General features: G+C 36.4%; 1 protein-coding gene across 1 annotated transcript in view; it reads right to left on the reverse strand.

Annotated features, from left to right (window-relative positions):
- LOC117346225 (vomeronasal type-2 receptor 26-like) overlaps positions 1-14740 on the reverse strand; it is an 83672-nt gene that overhangs the window by 49426 nt on the left and 19506 nt on the right. The window lies entirely within an intron of this gene.

Consider the following 14740-nt stretch of genomic DNA (forward strand, 5'->3'; position numbering starts at 1 on the left):
AATGCGATCCCACAAAGGATCTCTTAATGAAAGGAGACCATGTAAGGCAATCTGTAATAGAAATCTGTAATGTAATATATTGTAATATAATGTAATTTTCCCCAGAACTGAAGTCAGACTTACCGGTCTATAGTTCCCCGGGTCACCTCTCGATCCTTTTTTAAAGATGGGCGTAACTTTAGCTATCTTACAATCCTCAGGTATCATGCCTGTTTTAAAGGATAGATTACAAACCTACTGTAGTAGTTCCGCTATTTCCTCCTTTAGTTCTTTCAATAACCTAGGATGGATTCCGTCCAGGCCCGGAGATTTGTCAGTTTTTAATTTATCTATCTGGTTATGTACGTCTTCAAGACTGACCTCCATGGACGTTAATTTTTCTGCTTGATCTGCTTTGAAGATTCTTTGAAGATCTTTTCAGGTTCCAGCATGTTGGAAGTGTCCTTTTTTTTATAAATACTGACGAAAAGAACATGTTTAGTATATCCGCCACTTCTTTTTCCTCCTTAACCTCTCCTTTCCTGTCTCCGTCATCCAGTGGTCCCACCTCCTCCCTTGCCGGCTGCTTTCCTTTAACATATCTGAAGAACAGTTTGAAATTTTGTGCTTCCCTGGCAGGCGTCTCTTCATATTCTTTTTTTGCTCTTCTAACCACGCAGTGACATTATTTTTGATGCTTCCTGTGCTCTTTCCAGTTTCCCCCAGTTTTGCCCTTTTTCCACATCCAGAATGATTTTTTCTTATCTCCTATTGCTTTCTTCACTTCTTTAGTTATCCACGCCGGGTCTTTTGTTCGGCTCTTTATGCATCCTTTTCTAAATCTGGGGATTTTGCGCCTCGCTCACCGTGTCCTTGAATAAAGACCAGGCTTGCTCTACAGTCTGAAATTTCTTTGAGCTGTTCCTAAGTTTCTTCCTTACCATTACTCTCATTGCATCGTAGTTTCCTTTCTTGAAGTTAAAAGAGTCACTGTAGTTCTCTTTCCCTTCGACATTCCTACTTCAACTTTGAACTTGATCATATTGTGATCACTGTTTCCCAATGGTTCCACTACTTCCACTTCCTTTGCAGGTCCTCTTAGCCCATTTAGGATTAGATCCAGAGTGACATTCCCTCTTGTCAGTTCTCTGACAAGCTGCTCCATGAAGCAGTCCTGTGTAGCCTCCAGGAATCCGGTCTCCCTAGCACATTGTGAGTTTCCAAGACTCTAGTCTATGCCAGGATAGTTGAAGTCACCCATAACAATCGTGTTACCGCTTTTGCATTCTCGCCTTATCTCGGCTTTCATTTCTTCATCATTTGCTTTGGTTTGCCCAGGTGGATGATAGTACAGGCCCATTTTTATCTTGGGCCCTTTCCTTCCCAGTATTTTAACCCATAGCGATTCCAATTTGTTGGCCATCGCTGCTGTGTCCACTCTGGTTGAGTGTATGTTTTCTTTTATATATAGGGCTATTCCTTCTCCTTTCTGGCCTGACCTTTCTTCATGATAGAGCTTGTACCCCGGCAGTGCTATGTCCCATTTGTTTTCTTCATTCTACCATGTTTCAGAGACCCTAATGATGTTTAGGTTCTTTTTTTGGCCATGACTTCTAATTCTCCCATTTTATTCCTTAGGCTCCTTACATTAGTATACATGCAATTTAAGTCCTGGTATTTTTTTGTCTGCATTTTTTTTTCCTGTGCTATGATCTTTATTTTCTTTTCCTGCGCTCCGATATTTGTATCATCCTCTTCTTGATCTTCCAACTCTTGTTTTTTGCCCATTGTGTCTTCCCAGCATATTTCCTTCTCATTTTTCCTTGGGATACCTTTTTCCAAATCATCGACACTTGGTCGACTGTCGGCTTTCCCCTTCTTCTTAGTTTAAAGCCTGCTCTATTCCTCTCCTGACATTTTTTGCTAGAAGTCTAGTTCCCGTCGCGCTCAGGTGCAGTCCATCTCTCCTGAAGAGCTTGCTCTTGCCCCAAAATGTTGTCCAGTTCTACATGAAGTGGAACCCTTCTTCCTCACACCATCTCCTCATCCATGTGTTTTATTGATTGTAGTTCTGTCTGCCTCTTCACATCTGCCCTTGGCACTGGTAGGATCTCTGAGAACATTATCTTCTAAGTCTTCATCTTCAACTTCTTTCCCAAAATCTTGAACTGTTCAATCAGTGCATTTCTTCTGTAGTCTCTCCTGCTGACATCATTTGTCTCGATGTGGATCATCACTGCAGTCTCTTCCATCTCTGCTCCTTCTAAAATTTTTTCAATTTTGTCAACAACGTCTTTTACTCTAGCTCCTGGGAAGCAGATCATTAGTCGATCATCTCTTCCTCTTGCTATGTGGCTATCTACTTGCTTTAGAATTGAGTCTCCCACTAAGATCGCAGACTTTCCCTTCTTCAGTTTTCGCTCTGGTCGCAGGTCTATGTCCTCTGTGTACTTCGCTGCTTCCTCTTCTAGACCCTGCCTCCCCTTCCTGCGGGATTCCTAAGTTGCAAATCATCCAAAGTAAAAAACAGCCTAGGCATATTTTCAAAAATACGTCCAAAATTTTTTTCTTTTGAAAATCGTCTAATTATATATCCTGCCAATCTGATCGTCCAAGTCACTAAATCGTCCATCTTTATACCACATTTTCATCCATCTTTTCATTAAAGTCAAAAATGCCTAGAACAAGCCCTGTTAGATGTGGGAGGGGTCTTCAAAGTGATGGACTGCACACCCAGACATGACACCTAAATAGTGGGGTACCTTACAGGGCACTGTTGTAAACGTCACAAAAAGGGTGCCATGTCTTCTCCTCACTACAACTCTCTTATAGGTCATGGTGAGCTCCCCAAAACACCTCCAGAATCTCCTAAATCTACTTATCTACCACCCTAAAAGCCCTTATGGCTGCAGGAGCCACTTATATGCCAGTAAAAAAGGGGTTTTGGGGGTGTATAGGGGAGTACACATGTTTAAGTATCAATGCAGTGATTACAGGGACTTATGAGCATGGATCCTCCTTTCCATGAGTCCCTAACCCACCCCGAAGATGGCTTAAGCTGCCTCTGTGCTGGATGACTAGGCTTCCCCTATGCCAGGCTGCCAGGTGATGATTTTCTGGAGGCTGAATTTTAAAGGTGTGATTACAATTTTTATGGGGTTGGGGGGGGGGGGTCGGTGATCACTGGGGTAGTATGTGGGGGTCTGTATTATGTGTTTGCAGTGCTTACCTGGTGACTTTAGGTGGGTTTTTGTGACTTAGACCATGTTTTAAATGGTCTAAGTCACAACATCCAAGTTCTGTCGATCCTGGGCTGTATAACTTTTGGTTATACATGCTGTACAGCTAAGTCTAAGCCGGCCCATGTCCCTCCCAACTCCTGCCCTTGACACTCCTCCTGAAATGCCCCATTTAGCTTTGGTCATTCAGCAACACTATGAAGGCCTGGGTCGTTTAGAAATACGTCCAAAACCCGTTTTTATTATCGGCACTTGGACGTATTTGGACAATGTTCATCCAAGTGCCGACATAGGCCAGTTTTTGGACATTTTTCTCTTTCAATAATGAGCCCCATAGAGTATGATTTATTTTTGTGAGTTATGTCTGGATTGTCATGGCACAACATCCAGCAGCAGTCGGCCATCATACTCTCATTCCATAAACCTTGGTAGTGATGCTCCATTAACTGAATGTCCTGGTGAAAACATTCTCCTTGCTTGTCACTCACCATACTAAGATTTTCTGAAAAAAAAAGTCAAGATGCGAGTGCAAAAAGTACATTTTTATTGACATGCAACAGTCAAGTTTCTGATGAGTCAAGAATATTCTGAACTCCTTCCTTGTATGAAGAAGACTTATGGTTGCGCAGAATTTTCCACTAACCACCTGAATGCCTCCCAAGCTACAAGCTCATCTGCTGAGAGTGATTGCTTAAAATCTTCATCCTGCATAATGGACTTGATCTGTGGGCCTATAAATATCCCTTCCTTCAGTTTTGCAGTGCTGATTTTTGGCAATTTCTTAATAAGATATTGAAAATCTGGCGAGTTTGATTTACCTATGACTTTTACCAGGTTCTTCATCAACCCCAGCTTGATATGAAGAGATGGAAGAAATATTTTATGAGGATCCACCAATGGCATATATTTCACACTGGTCGCCCCTGGGTTATAGGTATCCCTCAGCTGCCAAGAACACTTGACATAATGTTCAGCTGTAGATCTGCTATCTCACAAGCACAGGAAATAGCAGTATTTAGTGAATCCTCCTTGCATTCCCATTAGCATGCCAATGACCTTCAGATCACCACAGATGTTCCACTGGTGTGTTTTATAACTAATTGTTTCTAGTAAATTCTTCATATTCTCATAAGACTCCTTTAGATGAGCAGAATGGGCAATTGGTATACTTGGTTTGGAATTTCTGTTGTGCAGTAACACTGCCTTCAAGCTTCTCTGTGAAGAACTGATGAAGAGACACCATTCATCTGGACAATGCACTTGAGACAAACTATTGAAGAGCCCATTGATGTCATGACAAAAGCACAATGAGCCATTTACAGTGAAGAATGTTGTTAAGTTATGATTCCTTTTTCTGTAATGGGTTATATTAGCATCTTTTGCAAGCAAGTGCTTTTGCTTAAGCCTTGAAGCAATAAGTTCTGTTTTTTTTTCTTTTAAAAATTTAGATCATGAATAAGATCATTGAGCTCAGCTTGTGTAAAGGTCTCTGGTTCTGAATCTTCATCATTCACATAATCAGGATCAGATAATTCTTGATAGTGATCAGTCAACCCATCCCATCCCATGTTCAACAGAAGAAAGTCCATCTTGTGGAGATACAGGGGCAGGTAGTGAGTCATCATGGGGAATAAGCCTAATAGCAGAATCCAGAGTAGGATATATAATTTTGTGCTCAGTATAAATATATCTATAGTATATACATTAATCTTGAGGCACCATAGTTATTCAGTGCTGGATGCTATCTAGATATAAACACGTGAATATCCAGTTAGGCTGCTGACCATCATTGAAATCTATATAATGGCAATTTCATTAACATCCATGTCAATCCAGTCCAGACAAATTTATTATTCCCCCTGCCAGCAGATGGAGCCAGAGAAAGACAGCTCAGAGCTGACTATACTTCCCTTATAGTGGCCTGATATTGCCTTCAGTTTTTGAATATTTCTGTGGCTTCACCAGTCGGTGCAGAGTTGTGGCTACAGGCCCAGATCAAATCTGGTAAGATGTATTTATTTATTTAAAAATGTATATACTGCCTATATTCTAAGCAGTTTCCATAAAATAAGCATACATAAGAATTTAAAAACTTTCATTCACTCCAATATCGAGTAATAAACTCCAGTCACTTCATACAGACAATCAAGTCACTGCATATCAAACCTTGCTAAAAGGCTAGCTTGCAGATTTCAAAACCAGTACAGGAACTACTTATATCAAATCCTAAACTGTATTGGCTTTACATATAGGCATCCACAATCAGTTTGGCTATTTTTTTAAATGAAATGGTCCATACATAATCTATAGGCTGCAGTCCCATAGGACTGATTTTTCTCTACTCTTCAGAGCAGACTAGTGAGCTAGAATTTTTTTGCCAGGTTCCACCCCTCTCTCCCCACTCATTCTCAAGGGGGTTGTGGCTTCAGCCTTTTAGAAACAGAAGAAGAACAAGACAAAAGCCTACCTCCAAGTCTACTATGATGTTGTGCCTGATTGGGACTCAGGGGATTTGAAGTGATCACCTTCCCTCTCTCTTTCCCTCCAATTGCTTCTAGCATGTCTGCACATAAAAGAAGATGCCAAAGATGAAAATGTTATAATGTCCTCATATTGCTCTATGGTACAGCCACACCTTGAATAGCATTTGGACACCATATCTCAAAAAGGATATAACGGAGTTAGAAAAGGTACAGAGAAAGGCAACAAAAATGATAAAAGGGATGGGATGACTTCCCTATGAGGAAAGGCTAGAGTTCTTGGAGAAGATACAGCTCAGAGGTGATATGATAAGAGGTCTATAAAAGAATGAGTAGAGTAAAAATGGTAGATGTGAATCACTTGCTCACTCTTTCCAAAAATACTAGGACTAGGGGACATGCAATGAAAGTACTGATTTAAAACAAACCGGAGAAAATATATATGTATTCACATGCGTATTTAAACTCTGAAATTTGTTGCCCGAGAATGTGGTAAAATCAGTTCGCTTAGAGGGGTTTAAAAAAGTTTGGATAATTTCCTAAAAGAGAAAATCATAGGCCATTATTGAGATGGCTTGGAGAAATCCACTGCTTATTCCTAGGATAAGCAGCATAGAATCTCTTTTACTACTTGGAATCTAGCTAGAGACCTAGGTTGGCCTCTGTTGGAAACAAGATGATGGGCTTGATGGACCTTTGTTCTGTCTCAGTATGACAATTATGTTCTTATGACACATTGCAGGACAGTCATAGCAGTTTAGTGAGTGGTTGCAACCTGAGGAGATTTAGCACTTAGTGAAAAGAGAATCTAATGAGGTTGCTCAAGGGGGCTTGATATCCTACTAGGACCAGTACTGTGTATGTTCCTGCATGGATATGTCCTGATCTATTTTCTGAAGAAGCCCATCAGATGGGACACATCTCCTTTTTCTGTAGTCAGATGATTCCTTCTTGGAATATCTTTTTCATTCTTTTTTACATCCTCCCCTTATGGGAGAATAAGGCAATATAGCAAGGACATCTAGTTTCAGGTGTTACAATCTTTTCCAGTCTGAATATGACTGAATAGGAGATTTATGTAAGAGTTTAAAGCTTCTTTGAGTTCAGGTTTTTGGGGCAACAGTAATCCCCTTGAGGGATCTATTTTTCAGTCTTTTTTCTCTAAAACAGATTGGGGTGAATTTAAACTCACAACCCTCACAGGAGGCAGAGGCTGTTTTTGGGACAAAGGCACAGACATTCTCTTCCTATTTATATATATACATACATATATATATATATATATATATATATAACAAATCCATATCATCTATAATTCTGTGTGAGTTACAACCAATAAAGAGGATGGTGGATATCTACAATGCCCTCTGTAATAGAGATTAAAACAGTAACAGAATTTAAACATATTTGTGATAAACACAAAAGATTCCTAAATAGAAAGAACAGAGACAAAACAAGCTTAGCTTTGCTTACACAGCAACTCCAGTAATTGGGAAATAAGACCAGACTACTATGGTCTGTATCCCAATTATGACTAGACAGATCTAGATGGGATAGAATGAGCTCCAACAGCAACTCTAGGAGTTGAGGACTAAGACCATTTCTGAGCAGATTTCTGTGGTGTGAGCCCTGAAAGGAGGAAAGTGTTGTACGATGGTTAGAGACGCAGCCTCAGCACCCTGAGGTTGTGGGTTTAAACCCCATGCTACTCCTTGTGACCCTGGGCCCAAATTCTGTAACCAGTGCCAAAAGTTAGGCACCTATTTCAGATGCGCCTAACTAGATAGGTGCCTATCTAAATAGAATAACAAGCTCAATTAAGCTTTTTATTGAGCATTGATTGAAATCTAGGCGCCTATCAAGAAAGCACAATTCTATAACAAGGCGCCTCTAAAATTTAGGTGGCCTTCAAAAAAATAGGTGTTATGCATGTTAGGCGTGGGCGTGGCTACGTGTTAGGTGCCTTCTTACAGAATCAATGCTCTTAGGCGTGCTTAAGCACTCGCATGGGCGCCTAACTTTTAGTTGTGCCTAGAGCTGGCCTATTTAATAGGCGCCTCCAAAATAGATGCTGCTCAGCGTTATTCACTAAACAGCACCCAATTTTACTTAGATTGCGCTGAACAGTGCCTATATAGGTGCCTAACTTTTGGGCGCTTCTTATAGAATTTGCCCTTTAATCCTCCACTACCCCAGGTACATTAGATAGACTATAAGCTTGATGGGACAAAGAGGGAAAATGCTTGAGAACCTGATTTGTAACTTGGTCTAAGCACCTTTTGGAGGATGGGTTAAAAAAATCAAACAAAAATGGCAAAGTGATCAAGAACAAGCATGAATATAACAAAGAAAACTAAAGTAAGCACATATACTAAAAATCAGCCCAAAAACTAAAAATATACATAACCCATTGGACAGGGATGACTCAAGAAAATAAATTAACAGGTAAGTCCAAATTTCCACATAAAGCACCAAATCCAACCATCTCAATAATTTAGTATATAATTTTTGCCAGTGTTCAATATATAGATATAGATATATATACGTATATATATATATATATACACATACACACATAGTATATCTCTCTTTCTATCTATCTATATCTATATCTATATACAAGTCTTATAGCCCGTTACATTAACGGGTGCTAGAATATATGTGTGTGTGTCTGTCTTTATTTCTTTCTCTCTCTCCTTCTTCTCCTCTCCTTCTATATTTCTGTCTTTCTTTTTACTCGACTGTCTACCCATTCTCCCTTCCTTTTACCTTCCCTGTGTCCACCACCACCCCTTCACTGCTCCCCTTATCCAGCAGCAACCCTTCTCCCTTTTTTTAATCTCTCCCCTGTCCAGCAGCATCTCTTTCCTGCTCCCCCATCCAGCAGTAGGCCTCCCTTTCTTTTTCTTCCCCCCTAGCACCTCTTTCCTGTTCCCCCATCCAGCAGTAGGCCTCCCTTCCTTTTTCTACCTCCCCCATCTCTTCCCCTGTCCAGCAGCACCTCTTACCTCATATCTGCCCTCCGCCGAGAGCCACCTGTAGCCGCCAACAGCTGCCGCGGTCTACAGATGCTGACAGCTGCTGTGGCCTTTGGCAGACAGCCTCTGTGCCACCCAAAGCCGACATCCACCTTGGGAAAGAGAGATGCATGGAAGCGCGCATGTGCACTCCTACCTGCAGGGACCTACAGCGCACGGAAAACGGGAGCATGCAGGTAAGAGTGCGCACGCGCGGCTTAGGCTTTTATTATATTAGATATATATATCATTGCTATCCAAAAATATTCTAGCTCCTTCTAAAACCAGCCTGGGCATTATCCAGATAATGTTGGCATGGTCTGTAATGATTTTCAGCTATGTTTATCCATAAAATGTCATTGAACATAAGAATAGCCATACTGAGGCAAACTGATGGTACATCTAGCCCAGTAGTGGCCAGTCCAGGTCAAAGGTACCTGGAAGATCAGTGACAGCCCAGTCAACATTTTTTGACACCTCAAAGAGCAAAGCCTGGCCTTCCTTAATCACAGAGGGTAAAATAGCACATCTTAATGGTAGCCCACAATTATAACTTCCCACCTTAGCCCGAACAAGAGACAGGATCCAAAACCACAGATCCAGAAGTAATGAAAGAACTTAAAGAAATTAAACAAATGCTTTCAATTCTCACAAAAAAAGTTACAGAATTAACAGATGATGTTTCAACATTAAATAAAAAGATGGATCTAATCGAATTAAAATCTAACGATTTAGAAGAAAGAATGATAACTGTGGAAGAGGAAATTCTCAACACAAAAACTGAAAAAAAGAAAATTGAAACACTTACTAAAGAACTGGAGGATTACTCGAATCGTGAGAGAAGAAGCAATGTTCGTCTGATAGGTTTACCGGAAGGAGCAGAAAAGGGGAATCCGGTGACCTTTATAGAAAACTTATTACCAAAACTACTTCCTCTACAAACTAAATATCCCATAGAGATTGAAAGAGCACATAGAGTGCCAACAAAGAGGTCAGAAAAGCATCAAGGACCGAGGCCACTGATATTTAAACTACTATGCCACCAACAGGTTATGGAAATTTTTCATCTTGCAAAACAGAATAAAGGTTTACAATATCAAGATGCCCGTATTCACTTTGTCCTGGATTTTGCAAAAAGCACAGCAATTAAAAGAAAGAAACTGCTGGATTTGAGACCACAACTACGTGAACTGGGAGCAAAATTTGGTCTTGTATACCCAGCAAATATGAAAGTAACCATAGCAAACAAAACTTTAACCTTTGATAATGCTGAAGAGCTACAAAAATATATACTAAACCAGGAAATGCCAATGTCATCTTAATTTTCTTTATTTTATTATAATTCAAATAATTTGAATGTCAAGTTTGAATGTCTTATAATATAAACAGGTAGGGGAAATGAAATGTTTTTCATTGTATTAAGAAAAGCTAATATCACCTTGTATTTTTTGAAATTATTGATTGAATATAATAAGTATTTAGCAGATGAAAAACGGTATAGAATGTTTTTGACTCTGTTCAAAAAATTCCTTCAACGATCTTTTTACTAGAAATATGGATAGATTATACATTCTAGAATGGAATGATACTTCAAATGATAAATTAACATATAAGTATACAAGATCTTAGATAAAAGTAATATAGTTTTTAAACAAGGAAGAATATAATATTTATTAGATAATAAATAAGAACTTAAATATAAAAACGAGATATAAGCCCCTAATTGGTTTTAGAAAATTAATAAATAAATTAACTATTGATATTAATACTAACAGATGCTGTAATGAGCAGATCCTAAATACTATTATGTGATTGAATCATGGTCCAGAGCTTTCTTCCTATGGAATGTATGTAAGAATGAATGAAGATGTATGTATATATAACCCACTTCTCAGAAGACAATACAGGAAGAATAAACCTATTAAAAATCCTTTCTCGGATTCAATGGAACTACAAATCCCAGAAGTCCTTGCAAAAGGAAATACATGTAAAGAATAACTCTAAAAACCGGATGAACTATGAACAAATATGAATAAATAAACTACTAGACTTGATAATAAAGGATAAAGGATTACATCGGATGAAAGATCACAAAATAAACTAAAATTAGATCGTCGCTGGAACCGGAACTTATTCGGAATTAACAAACTATTGAAAAGAAATGAATAATACTCTGGATATAAAAAATAAGAAGAAGAAGAAAGGAAGAAAAAATAATATTTACTTGGATGAATAAAGATAATGGAATGACACATCTTTAACTTTGATATATCTTAAAAAATGAAACTAGGAAGTATGTTATATGAATGAGGTATGACTCTATATAATGAAGGAAGGAAGCTATGGAACGGGAAAAAAAAATCACATAGTACAAGTAGCACACGTATGTGAAACATTGTTTATTTTCCAAAGAAATGAAACATCTCATTATATAATATATAAGTTTAAAAGAAATATAAGGATCTAGAATATATTCATAAACTTATATATTACTTAAAAATATTATAAAGAAATAGAATTAGAAAATATAAAGGTGATATATATGAATTTAAAATAAAAAAAAATTTTACAATATTTTTCATATTTTTTGAATTAATAAGATATACTAATAGGTATAAAATATGAAAATGATACAGAAAATAATATTTGAAAATATTAAATTTAACATTGGAAAAAAAAAAGGGCAAAATGTTTAAATATTATATGGATTGTTAATGTTATTTAGTAATATTTGATATATTTGTGACTTATATCTGAATCTTAACAGGAAATGGACTTTTGTGGAGTGTTTTGATACCTGACCTAAGATGCGTCTTGCCAAGCATACACAGTTAATATTGGGGGGGAAGGGAGGGGAGGGAGGGAAGAGGGGAAGAAAGAGAATGGGGAAAATATATTATTACAATGTGTGGATATCTGAAAATAATAATCATATGATTTCATGTCAAATTTTAATTACAAAAGTAAATGGATATTAAAATTTTTTCAATTAATGTCAATGGCTTAAATCATCCTATAAAAAGAAAAAAATTATTAGGTTTTCTCCATAAGCAAAACGCAGATATTTATTTCCTACAAGAGACACACCTTTCAGACACTGAATCTAGGAAGCTAACAGAAGGATGGATATCAAAATGTTTTTATTCACCGGCAATAGGGAAGAAAGCAGGGGTAGCGATAATAATAAATAAGAAATGCAAAGCTGATTTTAAATTAATAAATTCTGACTCTTCAGGAAGATGGATACATATTAAAATGGATCTGGGAAATACAACCCTGGATTTATTTAATCTTTATGCTCCTAATTCGAACCAAATGGAGTTTTTTAATCAAATTCAACAGATATTACTACCACTGGCTACTTCTAACTTAGTAGTAGCTGGAGATTTCAATGCTGTAATGGATCCAATTGTGGACAAGAAACCAAGTAAAATCATAAAATCTTTAGGACTAGATAATTTAATACAATCTTGTAATTTAATAGATATATGGCGTATCCTTCATTTTAATGATCGAGAATATTCTTTTTGTTCTCAGGTCCATAAATCCTTTTCAAGAATTGATTATATATTTGTAACTAATAACATAGCGCAGCGTGTATCAAAAGCAGTTATAGATACAATTATAATTTCAGATCATGCTGGTGTGTGGATTAACCTTAAGAATTATAATATTGATCAATTTAATTCAATATGGAGATTTAATAATGATTTATTAGCAGATTCGAAATTCTTAGATCTTAAAGTAAAAATGCAAGAATTCTTTCAACTTAATTCTTCAGATGACATTAATATAGAAATTTTATGGGATGCTTTTAAAGCAACAATGAGAGGAAATATTATTTCTTATTCAGCTTTTATTAAAAAAACAACTTAAAAAACAATATGAAGATATGGAAAAACAAATTAAATTATTAGAAAATAAATTAATTAAAAAATGGGAAAACAATACATTACAAGAGTTGTTAAAAGTAAAAGTTAAATATAATGAGATTTCTTCTCAATATGTGAGAAAAGACATTTTCAATAAACAAGTACAATATTATGGCAATTCAAATAAAGCGGGAAAATTATTAGCAAATTTTCTTAAAGCAAAGAAAAGAAAATCTAAGATTATTGCAATAAAAGATATACAAGGTAACACACATACCAGCACAAAAGATATTATAACACAATTTCTTGATTTTTATAAAGAATTATACACTTCTAATTCTTATAAAAATAAAGAACAAGAAGGATTAACATTCTTAAATTCCTTTCTTGGACCTAATATTCCGGATCATATAAAAGGAAGTTTAGAAGATCCTATATCTTTAAAAGAAATAGAAACAGCATTGAAGTTTCTTAGAGTTGGATCCGCTCCAGGTGGAGATGGGTATACTGTTGAATTTTATAAATCATTTCAAAATATCATTTTACCACATCTGTTAAATTTATATCAATATCAAATAAAGAATGAAAATATTTCAGGTACTATGGCAGAATCGATAATTATAGTCTTACCAAAACCAAACAAAGATCCTACTCTGGTTTCAAATTACAGGCCTATTTCGTTATTAAATGTGGATAATAAGTTAATGGCTAAAGTATTAGCACTTAGATTGGCAAAAGCTCTTCCTTTCATTATAGATGTACATCAAACAGGATTTATTGCTAAAAGACATTCATCAAATAATACTAGACTAGCATTCCACTCATTAAATTTAGCAAAAAATATAAATGATCCAGCTTTTCTAGTATCTTTAGATGCAGAAAAAGCTTTTGATAGAGTGGAATGGAATTTTATGTATCAAGCTTTACAATGGTTTGGTATAGGCTCCGGTTTTATTAAAATGATCCAGACATTGTATAGCTCTCCTGGTGCAAGATTATATATTAATAATAATTTATCAACTAGATTTAATTTGCATAGGGGAGTTAGACAAGGATGCCCTTTGTCTCCATTACTTTTTGATATTGTACTAGAACTTTTATTAATTGCAATAAATAAGACTAAGGAGATAAAGGGAATCACGTTTTCCAACTGGGAATTTAAACTTTCTGCATATGCAGATGATATTTTATTATATTTAAGAGAACCGGATACTACTATTCCATGTATACTTAATTTATTAGAGAAATTCGGCACTTTTTCTGGATATAAAATTAATTGGAGCAAATCTGAAGTCCTCCTAATTAATGTTCATTGTACGAAAGGACTATTTGACCCATATTCATTTATTTGGAAAGAAGATGGAATAAAATACTTAGGAATTATGATCAAAAATACAATTGAAGACACAGTCAAAGAGAATGAAAAACTTTTATTGAAAAAATAACAGAAATGTGTGAGCAATGGAATCCATTACATCTTTCTTGGTGGGGAAGAATTCAAACAATTAAAATGATGGTATTGCCTGTGGTTTGTTATCAAATGAGTATGATACCAATATTTTTTCAGGGGTCATTTTATAAAAAACTTAACAATATTCTTACAAAATTTGTTTGGTTTGGGAAAAGACCAAGAATCGCTTTAGTATCATTACAAAGACCAATTGTGGAAGGGGGGGGTAAATTTTCCAAATTTTTATAGGTATCATGAAGCCTATATTTTAAGACAGGGTATGTATTGGATCCTCCCAGATCTCATGGAAAATGTACCAGATTGGCTGTATTTAGAATGGCAGCTCCTGTTCCCTTTATATCCAGAACATCTAATTACCATAACAATGCCTAGGAGATATAAAGATAACAGAATCTTTTTAGATACTTGGAAAACATTGAGATACATAAGTAACCTATCACCAGAACCAATAGCTAAATCTCTAAATCAATCAATATGGGTAAACTCCAGGATCAGAATTGGCGGATTTAAAATTGCCTGGAAACAATGGATAAATGCAGGAATAAGAACATTGAATGATGTCATATCAGAAGGTTCCTTGCTTAGTTTTTCACAATTGCAAAATAAATTTGGACTAAATAAAACACAATATTTTAAATGGATGCAATTGAAGCAAGCCATTCAGGTAGGGTTCCCTGAATGG

This window comes from Geotrypetes seraphini, chromosome 12, assembly GCF_902459505.1.
Source record: "Geotrypetes seraphini chromosome 12, aGeoSer1.1, whole genome shotgun sequence".
Taxonomy (NCBI): Eukaryota; Metazoa; Chordata; class Amphibia; order Gymnophiona; family Dermophiidae; genus Geotrypetes; species Geotrypetes seraphini.